A 17,255-nucleotide genomic window follows, 5' to 3' on the forward strand; every position below is an offset into this window, starting at 1 on the left:
GCAAGCACCAAGACAACGGTACTTGAAGTTTGACAGCTTTATGATGTGTTTTTTAATGTTTTCGGTCTGGGTTCCAGAATGGGTACATGAGGAGTGCTATGGACCATTGTTGTTACTTTAAACAGTTTAATTTATCTTATATCATATTGTTGTTATATGTTGATGGCATGTTGATAACAGGATCAAACATGAGGAAAATCAACAGGCTAAAGAGACAGATCTCTGAGGAGTTTGAGATGAAGGATATGGGTGCAGAAAAACAGATACTTGGTATGAATATCATAAGTGATAGACCTGAAGGTACTTTGAAATTATCTCAGAAGAAAGATGTTGAGAAATTGTTGTAAATATTCAGTGTCCAGGATGCGAAGAGAATAAGTACATCATTGGTGAGTTACTTTAATCTCATGAAGAAGCAATCACCTAAAATGGATGAAGAAATAAAAGATATGGCTAAAGTTCCCCATGAGTCTGCAGTTGGCAATTTGATGTATGTTATAGTGTGTACAAGACCATACATTGCTCATGCAGTGGGAGTCGTTAGTAGGTTTTTGTCTAATCCAGGAAGAGAGCATTGGGAAGCAGTCAAGTGGTTGTTACGCTACCTGAAAGGCACATCCAAGGTTGTATTATATTTCAGTAAGAAAAATCTTATCTTTGAAGGATTCCCTGATGCAAATTTGGGTGGATGTTTGGATACAAGAAAAAGTACAATGGGTTATATTTTTACTTTGGGTGACACCGCAGTTAGTTGGATGTCTCGATTTCAAAAGAGTGTTGCTCTTTCAACCACTGAAGCAGAATATATGGCTAAACTCTTACGTACTGATTCAAACGGGCGCTCCGGAAGAGTGCTGCCCTGATCTCTGAAGCTAGCAAGGAGATGATTTGGTTGAACAATTTTCTGGAGGAGTTGGGCAGGAAACAGGCAGATAGTCAGAGTGCTATTCATCTTGTGAAGAATCTTGTGAGTGCTATTCATCTTGTGAAGAATCTTATGATTCATGCTAGGACGAAGCATATTCAGCTAGATATCACTTTGCAAGAGAGTTGATAAGCAATGATACTTTGTCCCTAAAGAAAATCCTTGGTTCAAAAGATCTTGCAGATATGTTGACTTAGGTGGTAACCAATGAAAAGTTGAAGCTTTGCGTAACTTCAACTGGCCTTAAAAATTGATTGATGAGAAGGCGCTGCACTAGTTAGAATTATTGATTGGAGTATAGATAATACTATATTCACAAGAGTGAAGTGAAGATGTTAGACTCCAAGTGGGAAATTGTTGGGTTTGTGGAGTCTATTAATTAAGTCCATGAAAATAGACTATTTAGATTCAGATTCAGCTTAGATTATGGATTAGTTTACTTTTCAGATATGGAGCATTATTTGATTTAGGACCAGTTTCTTCTCTTATAAATACTAATGTAATTGTAAAATCATAACATAACGAATTGTGAGAGATCAATACAAAGCTTGTGGAGTAGGAATTTCTGAACCACATAAATCTTTGTCTTATGTGATTTTCGTTTATTTTCTTATTCTTATTTATTCAACTTGGGTTTTGCTTTCGTTGTAGAACAATGAATAATTGTAGGCCTGTTTATTGTAGGATGAGATAATTTTGACAATAAGAAAAGTGTGTATCGGAGTAAAGAAAGAGAAAGGAATATTTAATTTTTATAGGGTAAAGAGTGTTAAGTGCATCAAAATTGAAAATAATTTTTTTTCCATATTTTGAAGAATAAATTTTATTTTCTCTACACTAATAAAACCTAAAAAAATAGGGCCCTTGTAAGTTTGAGCCCAAGCCCTTGGTCACTACTATCCTATGACCGGACTTGCTTATAAATTTTAAAGTTTATTTCTACAGTTTGGTTTTCCTTTCTTCTATTTCATTTTATCATAAATTTTAATGCTTTATTTGATAATTCCTTAATGCATTAACAATATGATGATAAGTTACATGTTGTTTAACATATAAATATTAACAATTTTCCAATATTAAGAACATAACTTCTACTTACATAGAACCAAAATATAAATTCCTTTTAAGCTAATACTTATATTAAATCTAATTAGCGAATATACTCTTAAGATACAATATTGTAAAATCTAAATAGATTGCTAAAGTTAATTAATCTAATACATTCAAAGTAAAAGAGAATGGCTAGAGACGTTCATTTGAATATGATATTCACATAAAAATATATTAATTTCGACCCGATTAGTTCCTTTAACCATAATCGAGTTTAACCTTGATTAGTTAACAGCCGTCAGATATACATAATATCAACCAATCTGATCCGTTGATATAGGATGATATTTATATATATATATTTATCACATCATGTATTCATTTTAGGGTTTTACACCCCCTTACCGCCGCTCTCTTGTTCATATATCTTATCAAACCATCTCTTTCTTTGGCTTAATCTCTTGATTTCTTCTGCAAATATTTATAAAATTTAACTAGTTTATACATCCAAGAGGCTGGTTAGATAGTTGTTTATGTGTATTTATGTCAAATCGCGAGATATATAATCACTTCCCTTTTCCATTCAAACAATCAGGTTTGCAAAACTGCTCTCTAGAAGTTTATCATATTTTACGAATACTTTCAATCCCCTCCATATAAGAAATCTCATTTTCCATTCTTTACATTATCCCTCGGTACACATCCGACTATCTCCGTCTTGGTATGTATCTCAAAATTTTACAATCTATTTAAATCGAAATATGTGTTGAAGTATTAATTATGTACAAATGTAAGTATTTCTTCATCAGTTGATTATATCCAACATAACACAACATTATACCAACAAGAATCTAAAAACATTATGTCACCATGTTATGTTCTTTTTTATTTATACGTGATTTAATATTTTTTACTGGTTTTCGATTTTTTACAGATCTTCAATATTCCGCGACCCCAATATTTTCATGCAAATTGAATTGCATCATGACTTTTCTCAAGTTCAAAGGTAAGCTATATTTAAATTTCTTAATTTGGATGGTAAATGTATAGATAAATTTTGATTGCCTCGGTTAGGTGTAATTGAAACCAAATTTCTGAATTTATCTTTTTATCAAACCGAAAAGGATTTAGTTCACATTTATTTTGCTCCTAAATAAAAAATGAATCCATATTCGAACTTAGTCGAAAATCTGAATATTTATTTATACATAGCATATTATTTCTTTTGTTCGATTTCTAATTCATTTTCAAATATCCATCAACCGTGTCAAGTGACTTAATGATATCAATTTTGGATATTGGTGTAACGAGATTTGGATCAACCTTACGTGATTACTGAACATGATCCTTACCCCAATTTGATATGAGTTTTCTCCCCAAAATACACATAACATAGTAAATATTCAGTATTCCAGCATGATTTAAAAATCTTTATTGCTCAAGTGACCAATACATATTTACTTATATGTTTATGAATTATTTGCAGTAAACAATGAAGTAAATGCTCCAGAAAAGATGGATGTCTCTGCACCATGGTTTACCTATCGGTAATACTCCATATATATTTTTCATTTATGCCAAAATTTTCAACACTACACTTTAGATGTTTTTATTATGTTGCTCTTATATGTACCCTTACATGTACCCTCGTATGTACACGCTACCAATTCCATGCCAATATATTGAACCTGAATTATTACAAATAGAGTTGGCTATAAATGTGTAAATGGTGAACAAACCGGCCTGATAACGACATGGTTTATTAGGAATTCGAACTCGAATATAAGAATGTGTGGGTTAAGCTAACGAGCTCAGGCCGAGCTATTAGCATGCGTGGCTTGAGCTCGGCACGAGATCATTAGACTTGAACTTGGCTAGTTAAATCTAAAAAAATTGACATATATCCCGATTATTAATATTTTAAGTTTAAAATTACACTTAAATATGTAATCCATAAATCATTTGAGAATAATAAATTCAAATTTAAGCTTTTTCAGTTGTGTTGAAAGTGATAATTATAGTGGTTCTAGTGGGCGGGTTTGAACTTTTTTTAGATAATAAATGTTATTTTTCACAAGCTGTTCGTTAACGACACAAATATGTATTGGCTTATTTTCATTTGATGAAAGATCGTGTATGGCTCTATTATTTTAGAAACTTGAGGTTGATACATATTTTTGCGGTAGCTCATCTTGGCTTGTTAAGAATAATATTAAACTAAGAAACAATTATAAATTAATGAAGAATATGCTTTATTTTCATTTTTATTGACAAGAGATAATTGATCAATGTAATCCTTTCATTATGTTTTCTACTCGTGAAAATACTCCAATAGACAAGCCACCGAATTAGATAATTACTTCAAGGAGACAAGAAGATAGTGAACAAGATGACGGTTGGGTGGATCATTATAATGAGAAAAGGAATGATGTTAGTTATATATACACAATTATTCTATATTTTTTGGACAATATTTTCTATATAATTTTGCCCAATATAAAAATTGACCAAAAATTTGCATTAGGACGAATAGAAATGAATTATGACGAAATGTCACTCTTGCATTTCTTGAATGCTGAAAAAAATATTTCTCAAACTTGTTTCTTGATCCTTTACTAAACAATGCGGGAGAATGGAAGATGCCAAGTACGACAAAACAAATTTTAAAAAAATTCATGTTTAAATAAAAGTAAAAAAACAAAATTTAAAACTCCCTTAGTAAACTGAAGTTAGGATTGATTGCTAGATCAAGTTTGTAGAAATAAACAACAAAAAAGAATCTAGGGGTACCTTTAATTGATCTTTATACTAAAAATTAATAAGTGTGATAGTATAAGGAAGACATATATGTGGTCAAAGTCATAATATGTAGCTAGCTATTAGGGAACATTATATGGAAATGCAAACTTCGTATTTTCATGTTCTTGTTACCTTCTGCTACTAGTAAAAAATGTTTGTGTCCTCTGATTTCCCTTTCAATCATTCAGGAAAGCATGGGGTTTTCGGACATGATCAATGGTGAGTACGCCATCATGCACACACATACGTACCCATATGACATGTTGTATTGCAAAAATTATTAGTAATAATAAACATTGGTCATATCTCTTAGGAAATATGTTGTTATCACGGTTCGCTTTCCTTCTGAAATTTATTTTATAAATCCCTACTTAGATTTCACATGTGCTCTGTAATTGTCATAACATAATTGTGGTTGCCAAATTTCTTGAACACGTTTTTAACTTAATACACAAAATATCAGATTCAAATATTCCAACACATAATACAAATTACATAAAAGCTGAGACAAAATTGAAAAGTAAAAAATATTGTAACCAACTTGTAGTATTGATTATATATTTTTCATGTGCTGCCTCCGTCCATTAAAGAAAATTAGAAAAAATCATAAATTTATATCAATGTGCCTATAAATTCTGAATTTATAGTCACGTGTTAGACTTTCTTGCGAATATGAAGATAGAAAAATTATTTAGAATGGTTGGTAGTTTATCCAGATTAAAGGATCAACTAAAAAGGTACTGTTATTACTTAACTAACAACGATCTTTTAGTAGGGATCTTACAACACTATATATATTATTAGGATTCTAAATCTCAAATCCTGGATGAGACGGGAGTGTTAAAAAAAATAGTAAGATTTGACGGAATATACATGTGTACGTGACTACATACATATAAATGTAACCCCTCTGTTGTCATTCTTGCATAGCCATCAAGCACTCCATTTCTTTCTTTTTGTTTGCTTCATATTTTAATTCTCTGCTCATATTTTATTTCAGGCACTTGAAGCTTTGCTAAATATAGTTCGGTTCCTGAGGTTTCTTTTTTGTCAGGTATTGTAAAAACACAAAACACAATCACATTTATCTCCTGTACATGCACTTCAGAACAAATCTCTCTCTCTCTCTCTCTCCCGCTCTCTCTCTCCTTCTCTCTCTCTCTCCCTCTCTCCCTCTCTCTCACTCTCCCTTAATAGTACTCTTTATGAAATACATGTGCTTTATGTATGAGCTTCTGCAACTGATCGATCAAATTTGAAATTTAATTAGGATGGTTGATGTTGTTACAGGAACTAATTTCGGAATATTAGTCTGCTACTACCATCAAGCTCATTGATGCCTACCACTTCCAAGTTCACTCTGCAAATTCTTTGTGATTGTTTAACCCTCATGTCTTCAGGTTGCAACTTGTACATATATATGTCAACTTTTTTTCAACAATTTGGTTTTCTTTACATATGTTTAGTTTTATCAAGAATTGTGATGATTGATAATGCCTATGTTGATCACATTCTAGAGTTATTAAACATAGAAAATATTACCAGTTTCCCAATATTAACTATGTAACTTCTACTTATTGAACCAATTCCTTATTGAAAAACTCATTACAATCTACATGTATGTAAGTGTCTTGTTAATTAATGGTTAATATCAATAAGCAAAGCAAACTACCTTGGTAGAGAAAGATGCTATAATTGTTTAGCCCCATATGATATAATCATATATAATGTATTTAAGCAATTCTAGTGTTAAAAGTTTTCTATTAATTTCTTTTGAACCAATATGACACCATTGATTTTATTCTCATGACAGTTTAAAAAAAAGTTATGCCAAAATTCATTTATAGACAAAAAAATTACATGAAATATTTCCACCACATCACTACAACAAAATAGGCCAATTACGACGGCCATCATGAAAAATTATAGTTTTAAAATTTCAATGCTAAAATGATTTTAAATTGAACCCTAAATATAAGTTATAAATTATATGTACTATTATTAACATGATATTAAATAAAATTTAAAACTGTTCAAAAAATATTTTAAAAAAGAGTACTTAAAAGATTGTAGCATGAACTTTGTTTTAATCAAAATCTAACATGATATCATGGTTCGATTCCCAAATAAGAATAGAAAATTAAAATCTAACATTAATACATGACCAATGAAAATTCTAAAATATAATTCGAAAATGAAATTATTTTTCACATGGGAGTATGACTAGAAGACCGAAATAAAAAAAATTGACAATCGAACATAAAGTTCTTGATGAGTTGTAGAAAGAGTATATAAAAGTTCAAAAGATTATACATCACTCGCTATTTAAAAAAATAAAAAATCATACTACTATTATGATTTAAACAAAGTTCATTTAAAAAAAGACATATCCTTGCAAGTATTTTGAGTATATAATTGGAGTAGCTTCTTTATCTGACATCAAACTGTTTCGAGGATTTTACTATAATAATGTATTTTGACTTTAGTTAAAACTTAGTTTTACATAATGTATGTAAATTAATTTATAAATTATATATATATATTACTATTATATAAAAGACAAAACATTGAAAGTTTTTTTATGGTACCTGTTTTATAGTACACGATTGTTGTGGAACAAAAACCTGAGTGTGTTAGTATTCAATGCTAGGGTTGGTGAGCTTCGAGGTTTAATGGTCGCTCTTGCATTCAGGACTATCGATCCTTGCAAGATGCATACGCATCTATGTGTTGTAGAGAATCAAGCCAAAAACATAGTTCTAGGTTGAGGGGTAGAGCCCTTTATATAGAGGTGAGTCCAGTGTTAGACTTTTGTTGGGAGACTTGGTTGATAAGTCTCCAACTTAGATGGTGATTATGAGTCCTATTGAGGAAGGAGCTCTAGAACCATCTGTGTAGGACTTTGAGTCTGTTTAGACCATATGTCTCTACTCTTTCAGCCGTATTGAGCCTAGTCCTTGAACAATTTATGTTCTTGGACCTTGACGACCTGAGCTGGTGGGCGTTGCCTAAATGGGCTGTCTTGATCTTACTACGAGCTTGGACCAGACATGTCTATACTGGACTTCAGACAAGAAGCCCAAGTGTAATTAATGCGACATTAAATGTGTCTTTAGGATGTATTTTCTATCCATATCATTAGCCCCCCAACTTCCATAAATACTGCTCGAGTTTTCGTGGAAGTTGTAATGGTCTATTCGCGACTCGGGGTACTTTCGGCCATTCTTGGGTATCGGCCCTTCATGGGTATCGGCCCTTCATTGGTATCGGCCCTTCATGTGTGTCAGCCTTTCATGGGTATCGTAGTTTTATTGTAAAGTTTGGAGCAACCTACATATTTACAACGACTTATTAGTGCAAGTACACACACTTAAGGCCTTTGCACAGGCTATTTGGATAGTGTTTAACACTAAACGGCCCTATCCGGGGCTAAAAACCGAGCGTTTATCACCCCTTAACCTTCGACAAGGTTAATTATAAGGTAAAAGCTGCTAACTGTCCCTAATCTGGGCTAATCGGCCCTAATATGGGCTAATTTCCATGCACAAGTCGCTAATTAGGCTTAAAAGAGCCTAATTTTAAGCTAGAATGCACTAATTGGCCTTAATAGAGGCTAATCGGCCCTAATCGGGGCTAATTAAGACTAATCAGTATGTATAAGACACTAATTATCCCTAATTCATACTAATTATAAGAGTGACTGGGTTAAACGACCATAATCTGGGCTAATTTCATCACAAAAATCACTAATTCCCCATAATTTGGGTTAATTACGCCTAATATACACTAATTAGCCCTAATCTAGGCTTAATTTCACTAAACGACCCTAATCTGGCCTTAATCTTAAAACCTTAAAATTTAAAAAAATTTCAAAACTTTTCTGATTTTTTTTTCATTTTTTTCGAAATTTTTCAAAAGGGGTTACCGGGGTTGTGCAGAACCACTTGTAGCAGGACTCTACAGGAGGCTCTGCTCGGCCTCATGCCCTCAAATGTGGGCTACTCGGCCACTTTGAGGAGAACCTCCTGGTCGGCCTTTTGGTGGTTGCCCAGGGGTTCCTGCCCCTAACTTTTTTTTTGAACTTCTCACTAAGAGTTCACGGTTTCTACATACCTTTTCATGCCTTTGCTTCTGATGGTTGCCCATGGAATTAACTTCATGGTTGCCTTTAAGTTCCGCAGGGCTCTGTTACGACTGTTTCGGTGAACGTTCTGTACTCATCCTAACGGACGTTATGTACTCGTTCTTGCTGAATGTTCTGTGTTCTATTGAACTTGTATATATAGAAAGTCTTATACTCCATCGAATTTGTCCAAAACTCCTTCGTAGGATGTTCTATACTCCAACAAGCTCGTTTTCATGGACGTTCCAATCTTCACAAAACTTGGTTTTGCTGAGAGTTATGGTTTTCGAGAAATTTCCTAAGGACCTCTCAAGAGGGTCTCCGGAACAACTTTTGAAGGCCTCATGGTTCTCCTACAGGAGTTTCTGGTCGGCCAAAAGGCCTCAACTTGAGGGCTGGTCGGCTGGCAGTGCCCCGGGGGCAAGTTGTGGCAGTCATGGCTCTCCTACAAAGGCTTCTGGTCGGCCAAAAAGCCTCAACTTGAGGGCTGGTCGGCTGGTAGTGCCCCGGGGGAAAGTTGTGGCCGTCATGGATCTCCTACAAAGGCTTCTAGTCGGCCATACGCCCCCTATTTTTGTGCTAGTCGGCCAGGAGTACTCTGCACATAAGTTGGGGTCGTCACGGCTCTCCTACAGAGGCTTCTAGTCAGCCATATGCCCCCCATTTGTGGACTGGTCGGCCGGGAGTGCCCCGCACATAAGTTGTGGCCATCACGGCTCTCCTACAGAGGCTTCTGGTCGGCCATATGCCCCCCATTTGTGGGCTGGTCGGCCGAGAGTGCCCCACACGTAAGTTGTGCCCATCATGACTCTGATACGGAGGCTCCTGGTTGGCCAAAATGCCTCAATTTATTGGCTGTTCGGCCAGAGCTTCCCCGCATGCAAATGATGGCCGTCACGGCTCTGATACGGAGGCTCCTGGTAGGCTAAAAGGCCTCAGTTTGTTGGCTGGTTGGCCGGAGCTTCCCTGTATGCAAATTATGGCCATTATGGCTTTGATATGGAGGAGAACGTTTTGTTCTCGTACTCGTGAGTTCAGCTGAAGAGATAATCTTGTCTTAATTTTCACTAATTTTTCTAATCATGGTGATTAACATAATTGTCCTTTAGTTAAGACTAATGACTTATATTTGGTTTCAGCCAGGCTTTTTTTGGAAGACTGATACAATAAGCGATGCCATGCATCGCTTTTCTCGTTTATTATGTCGTCCTTTCTTGCCTTTCTATCGCTCTTCTTCATCATTTCCGGTGTTATTTTAGGGAGGTACCTGCTAGCGCGAATCAGGCAGACTTACGACCTGATGTAGCAGGTGACCTTTTTTCTATAAAAGAAGATGATAAGTGCTCATTTTTATTCACACCTTCATTCCTTACCTTCTCAAATTCTCAAACTCTCTCAAGCTTGTATCTTTCTCCAAGCTCTTCAAGAATGTGTGGCGGACAAGGTCCTAGCAAGTCCTCTTTTTCTCAAAAGGAAGCTCTACACAAGAGGGCCACTCTCCGCTCCCTCCAAGGTATAGCTCATATTTCCCCCTTCTCAATTGACCGTTGTTAAAACAGTCTGAAGAGTATGTTAGATGAGAGGGCAGACGAGTACCCTAGTACCGTCCATTTCGACGCGTTTCTTCACAGAAGTATGCTCCGTGAGAAGGATGTCGAGGAGATTAAGTCGATTTACTCCTGGCCCGACTGCTTAAGGTTTCGTAAAGCTAAGCCAAGTGAGAGGGCTTGTAACCTTTGCCACCAAAGGCTATTTCTATTCAAGGCGGCCCTTAAGTCCGGGCTAAGGTTTCCCCTGCACCCTTTCATTCTGAGACTTCTAGCTAAACTCAAGATTCATCCATGCCAGCTCTACCTAATGAGTGGTCTTTTATAATTTGATTCATAGTGTGATGTCTTGACTTAGGCATCCCCTTAAGTGTGACGATGTTCCGTATTATCTTCATGATGAAGCCTTCTCCTTTGAATCAGCCTGTCTGGGTTGTGATACAACACAGAGCCCACATTCCTCATATGTTGAACACCAGTTTTCTCAATGACTTCAACCACAAAGGAAACAAGAAGTTTGTGGTCGTTGGGCGGAAGGATGGAGACTGGGGGGCATACTTCAGACGTGACTTTAGCAGCCCAGTTGATAGTTCTCACTTAATTCTCAACCTTTCTGATGCCGAGCTTCTAGCCAGAGATCTACTCACTAAAGATGATGGGGTAACCCCTTATTGGGAGTTCATAACAGAAGTCAAGCTTGTGGAGCTGGCCTTAGTTCCCTCTCTATTGAGGTTATTTATCTTTGTTTTTCCTTAACTTTGTGCAAGTTTGTTTTAATATCTGCTTTCTTTTCTTCTTATTTCAGCTGTAGAGGCTCTCGATGCCAAAGCCAAGCCGAGCGATGCTGTTACGGGCAAGATGGCCAGAGATGCAAATAAAAAGGCCAACCATATTTCTAAGGTTCCAGCATTCCTTGAGGCGTTGGGATCTGGTCAGAAGAGAACCAAAGATTTTGACGGGAGTGCCAGGACCCCTTTTGAGCCGGGATGGGGTATCTCTTCCAGCGACTCCGTATTCGGCATCCCGGGCCTTGCCCTTGAGTGGTCGAGGAACTGAATCACTCCTCCTGACCTCCTATTCATCTCTTCTGGTGAGAAGCTTCTTGAGGCCGAGATGTTGGGGGCTCACGCCCTCTATCAGGTAAATTTTTATTTAAGTTTTCCTTTTTTTAGAACTTGGAAAGTATTATAGGAATCACTCCTTGGGGGCTCGGCCCTTCATACTTAAACTTTTTATAACTATACTCATACTTTCTTTGTCAGGCCAATGCCTACTTCGTTGCGTCCTCTACTCAGGCTGTCAAGATGAGAGGCGACTATGCTGCACTGCAGACTTCCATGAACAAAATGACTGTCTCCGTGGGGGAGTGGGAATCCAAGGCTCATGAAGTGGAGGGAAAGCTCGCCGTTATGGAGAGGAAATATGCTAGCTCGGAGTAGAAGAGGAAGAAGGAATGGAAAGACCTCAAGGGAGCTTATCACAGATCCTCTAGGTTCACCAAAATGATGGACGAACATGATGATGAGATGCGTCTTGTTAACATGGCCATGGGTTGGAATATGGGAATCAAAGACGCTCAAGGCGTATGGACGGATGTGGTTGATCCAAGCCTTCTATCTTGCCCCTGGAAACTACCTACCATGGATCTATCCGTACAAGCTTCTGGATCTGTGCCCTCGACTCCTCGTATGAGGTCTCAATCGAGTTCTAGTCACGGGGGTTCCGGTTCCGGTTCTAAGGGTAAGGCCCCCTCGGGTAGCCCTAACTCAGAGCAGCCCTTCATGGGAAGATTGCGGAGCCGATTCCAGGGAGGAGTGGTTCTTCTTCTGAGGAAGGCTCGGATGTCGAGGGGGAGGATTCTTCTGATGAGTGAATAACGTGGCCTTGCATGGCCTTGATTGCTATACGTGGCTTTTATTTTCAGAACTCATTGATTTGAACCTTATTGGTCTATAACTTATTGGTCCTTCGGGACTCTAACTTATGATCCTTTGGGATCTTTTATCTATGCACTTCGTTTAATTTCATTTCATACTTATCTTTTATTTTCGGCATTTGGTCCTTCAGGATTTGCATTCTTTATATGCTCGTACTTAAATAAATTGGTAGACAAGATGATAGAAATAAACTTGCATAGATAATATCTCTAAGAAATGGGTTCAACCCTTACATAAGATGGTTTCGTCGACCTTATTTATAAACTTAATACTAAGTACTAGGAACCTGTAGTGAATGTCCTAAACATAATAAACCTTCAGGTTTGAAGCATGCCAAGTGCGAGGCACTTCATCACCATTCATGGTCTCTAACTTGTATGATCCTCGTCCCAGTGTCTTCCTGACCTTATAAGGTCCTTCCCAGTTGGGGGCTAGCTTTCCTCCCTACCCTACTCCAGATGCCTCAATCTTCCTCAAAACCATATCTCCCTGTTGAAAGAACCTTTCTTAAACCCGTCTATTGTAATAAAGGGAGGCTCTTCGTTGATGCTCTGCATTGTAGGCATTGGCCTCATCCCTGACCTCGTTAATTATTTATATACCGTAGTCGTAGTAGCACTGACAATCATACATATATATTTTTACTCAACAGAGCATCAGTCATGGATGTGACATAAAAATAATTCATATATCGCAAAGACTAACTACTGATATTCAGAAGTTTTTTCCAAGAATATGAAGATAAATTTGTTATAATATCATCATTCAAATTATTTTGATGTTTCTTTCAATTATGATTATAATATTTATTTTTATTGTAACTTGATAACATTGTATATTATTTTTATAAAATTAAATATTTTCAATTTGATGAATTTTTTTAAATATTAGTTGAACTTGTTAATCCTTCAAAATATCGACTAATATTATTATTTTTAGTTAGATAGCATAACATGGATTAAATCAAATAGTAGAATACATTATAGTGTTAACCTTTTTCAAATAATTGAAAATAGTTGTACAATATTTTCCAACACTAAATATTTTTTTTGAAATTTATTATTGCTAATTTTTAAATATTTTTTTTTCAAAATATTGATTTCTATAATTTTTCAAGTTTCTTATTTATATATATATGAGTTAAGTTCTATTGAGTCTTTGTTTTTGGTTGAGTATGGGAGTCCATATATGTTCTGCAAGTAAAATAGTACAATTTTTTTTTGTAAAATGTATTATAATGTGAACCATGTTCTACAAATATCACTATTTTAATAAATATCTTGCAAATCTTATATATTTGACAGGTTGAACATTGTAGAACATATGATTTTATAAAATATGATCAGTTTGAAGAACATACATATTCACGTTGTAAAAAAAGTAAATATTCAAGTTGCTGAACATTAATGATGTAACACACGTTTACGTTATGTAGTTTATTATTTTAGTTTTTAAATTATTGGAAACATAAAACATGAACCATTAGATTGGATTGTAATATAAAGTTAGGATTTTGGACTCGAGAACTCCAAAAAAGGGACTTTATGTATATGATTATTTATAATAACCATATCAAATTGAATAATATAAATTTAAATATTGGGTCAAGTTCCACATGTAAATATTATAAAACCAGCCAGTTAGTAATTATGATACATAATATCAATTGACTTGATCGTATAAAGACCTCAAAAATATTAATTTTATTAATATAAGATATTATAAAATTTATCCTTATTGGTAAGATATTCTCGTCGAACTCGTAATTTAAATTTATTAAACATAGATAGTGATGATGTATTTTCGGCTCTATCATATAGTCAAATTTCGAGTATTTTTTCAAAATGGGTAAAATTCTGATTTTGAAGTTAGTAATTTTGATACATATTATCAATTAAATTGCTTTTATAAAAATCTCAAAGATATTAATTTTTACCAACATAAGATATCACAAAAATTTTCTTTGTTGGTAAGATAGTCTAGTCGAACTCGTAATTTAAATTAAACCCAGCTAGTGACGTGATATTTACAGGCACGTCATTTAGTCAAATTTCGAGTATTTTTTAAAAAATTGGTCAAGTTCTAATTTTGAATTCGAAATAAATCGAAATACGCTAATTATAACTTAACTAAATATGTAGTACACATATACAATATTTATATAAGTGTATCTCTTTTTAACATATAAAAAAATTTAATTATATGTACAATTTATTTTTTATTAAAAATATATTTAAAAAATGTATAAGACATAATTTTCAAATTAAAAATTGTATAATAAATAAGGGAATGATCCGTTTATATACTATGCTTAATTTTATATCTCAAATTCAATTGTTCAAAACTAATTCCACAAATATTTTAGTAATCATGTTTAAAGTTAAATAAATTGTCGCTATTTACGACACTGACATATTATGTATATGATAAAAAACTTAACTAATAGTGTGGTGTGGTGTTAAGTTGATATGGTTGTGAATGTAAAGACTCGGGTTCAATTCTTCCCAACAACCTTTAAATTTGGTTGGTAGTCGGTCTGGTCACCGTAATTATAATAATATTTTAAATAAAATACTCTCATAAATAGATAAATATTCATAACAAAGTTATAACATGTCTAATGATTTTGGTTAATACAAAATAATATATTAAATTCACCCGGCCGGGCTAAACAAAATTATAGTATTGATCCAAAAAACTACATTTAGTTAGTTGAATTTGAATAAGCGGGCTAAAATAAAATAATAAATATTATTGATCCCGCTAAAAACATTATATTATTGGATCAGACTATAACAAAATATACATTTGAAAGGAAATTCGTAGGGTCGATATAATATCATCAAATTAAAGCAAAATAATCCATAATATTCGTTCGGTCTAAAATAAAATAATAATCATCCCGAGCTAGAGTAAAATTAAATAAAACAGTAAGTGTAATTAACTGGATTTGGTTGATATAACGGGTCTTAAGCTAATATAATTTTTTGTCATTAACACATAAAATTTTATCATTGATTCGGGTTTAAACATATTAAGCTAACATAAATGTGAATATAGTTGGTTGAATTTGGTCGACTAATGACAATTCGTATACTACTGATCTCATATAAAATTTATCTTTTAATTAAATATAATATTTTTTCATAAAAACACCTATAAATATCAATAAAAATATAAATTTCAATCATTACATTATTTTTTAAAACTATAGTATCACTAACTTATACACCTATGTGTATGTTAAAAAGTATAATGAAATCATATTATTAAAATTTTAAATAAATAAGTTTCGTAACTTAAATTTTTTACTTCAAATTGAATTCAAAAAAATTATATAATATTAAAAATAATCCGTATATCGCACGGGTTTTAGGCCGGTATTAAGAATTCGTAAAAATCCAAATTAAAAAATAAAATTCTAAAATCCAAATTGAACAAATCTGAAATTTCAAAATCTAAAAAGTAATTGAAAATCCTGATTTATATTGCTCAATATATTCTGGTTGAATAATGTTTTAAAATAAATTCTTAATAATGTTTGAATAAATAAATTGATTGTTGTTTTTTCAAAGTAAATTATTACATGATGGTTTCGTTTGCTTGGGTAATTACAAATTTATATTTGATTGTTACAGCATAGGAAAAAGAAATTGTTGGAATTGGGACACTGTCAAGGGAGATGACGGTTGTTAGCAAGAGTGTACTTGTGCATAATTGGGGTTTGTTACGATTACTTTAAGATACAGGAAGAATATTATGATTAGGAGCTTATTTTTGTACTGATCAAGGTTCTATTAAGTCCTAGCTATCCTAATGGAGGTTATGCTTTAGTTTAAAGAAGTATAGTTTGGAAGTTATACTTTAGTTTAAAGATGTATCCCTGACGCACAAACAGTTTGGGGTTTGAAGGCACTATATGGACAGTAGATAAAAGGCATTAGAGTCTACGATATCATAGTTACTTTTATGTGTTTCCTTTGTTCCTTATATCTAATAACTAGTGTCGTCCAATGCAGTATGTATGGGTTGCAAATACGTTATCTTATTAGAGGATTTACATAGAGATTAAACTGGAGCATAGTCTGTATTTCAATGCTCTTTGTTCTGTCTTACCTATGATCAAGAGGGTGTCATACCTAAAAATAGAGTAACACTCTATGGACATATCTAAACCAAGAACAAAGACGTGGCTAGAAATTCAGGAATAAGTAAAGGTTTGTGATTATTGGACTGATTGGTGCCTCCTAATTTTGATAATACTCTTTCATTGATTGTTATATTGATGTAATATTAGTACTGTTACATTTTTTTCTTCCTTTGGAACACTTGAACTGTTTCTTCATACGAATTAACTATGGATGAAATTCCTATGTGCATAATGTTAGAAGTAATGTGTTTTTAAAGACGTAGTTATCCTATATAAATCTGCTTTTAATATCCAGGAAAATGAAACACTTCTTTCCGTGGTGGTTATGTAACTCAACAGCCACAACCTTGTAGTATATAAGGTTGTTATCTAATGAAATATCACATACTCTTCCAGTACCTTTTTTTCTCTTATATAATTCATGATATGTTTAACAAATTGGTATCAGAGCTAGATTCGATTAGAAACTGGGCGTAAAGAACAGCAGTAGGCGGAAATAACACGTCAACAATGGCTGCAACAAATCAAGGTGTGAATATTCAACAACCTACAATGCCCATTTTTAATGGTGAAAACTATGGTTATTGGAGTTTGAAGATGAAAACACTTTTCCAATCTCAAGACTTGTGGGATTTAGTGAAAAGTGGATATGATGAATCAACAAATTTAACAAATGCTCAGAAGGAGGCCTTAAAGGAGACTAAAAAGAAAGATGCAAAAGCCC

At 33.9% G+C, this 17,255-nt stretch overlaps 1 long non-coding RNA gene across 1 annotated transcript; it reads left to right on the forward strand.

Moving 5' to 3' along the window:
* The first annotated feature begins 2,888 nt into the window (after positions 1 to 2,888).
* On the forward strand, positions 2,889 to 6,243 carry LOC141701465 (uncharacterized). The gene is made up of 5 exons (XR_012566793.1): positions 2,889 to 2,981; positions 3,462 to 3,522; positions 4,963 to 4,993; positions 5,775 to 5,828; positions 6,065 to 6,243. It is a non-coding gene; the product is annotated as an uncharacterized LOC141701465 (long non-coding RNA).
* Positions 6,244 to 17,255: the final 11,012 nt, after the last annotated feature.

The sequence above is a fragment of the Apium graveolens genome, unplaced genomic scaffold, assembly GCF_009905375.1.
Source record: "Apium graveolens cultivar Ventura unplaced genomic scaffold, ASM990537v1 ctg3892, whole genome shotgun sequence".
Taxonomy (NCBI): Eukaryota; Viridiplantae; Streptophyta; class Magnoliopsida; order Apiales; family Apiaceae; genus Apium; species Apium graveolens.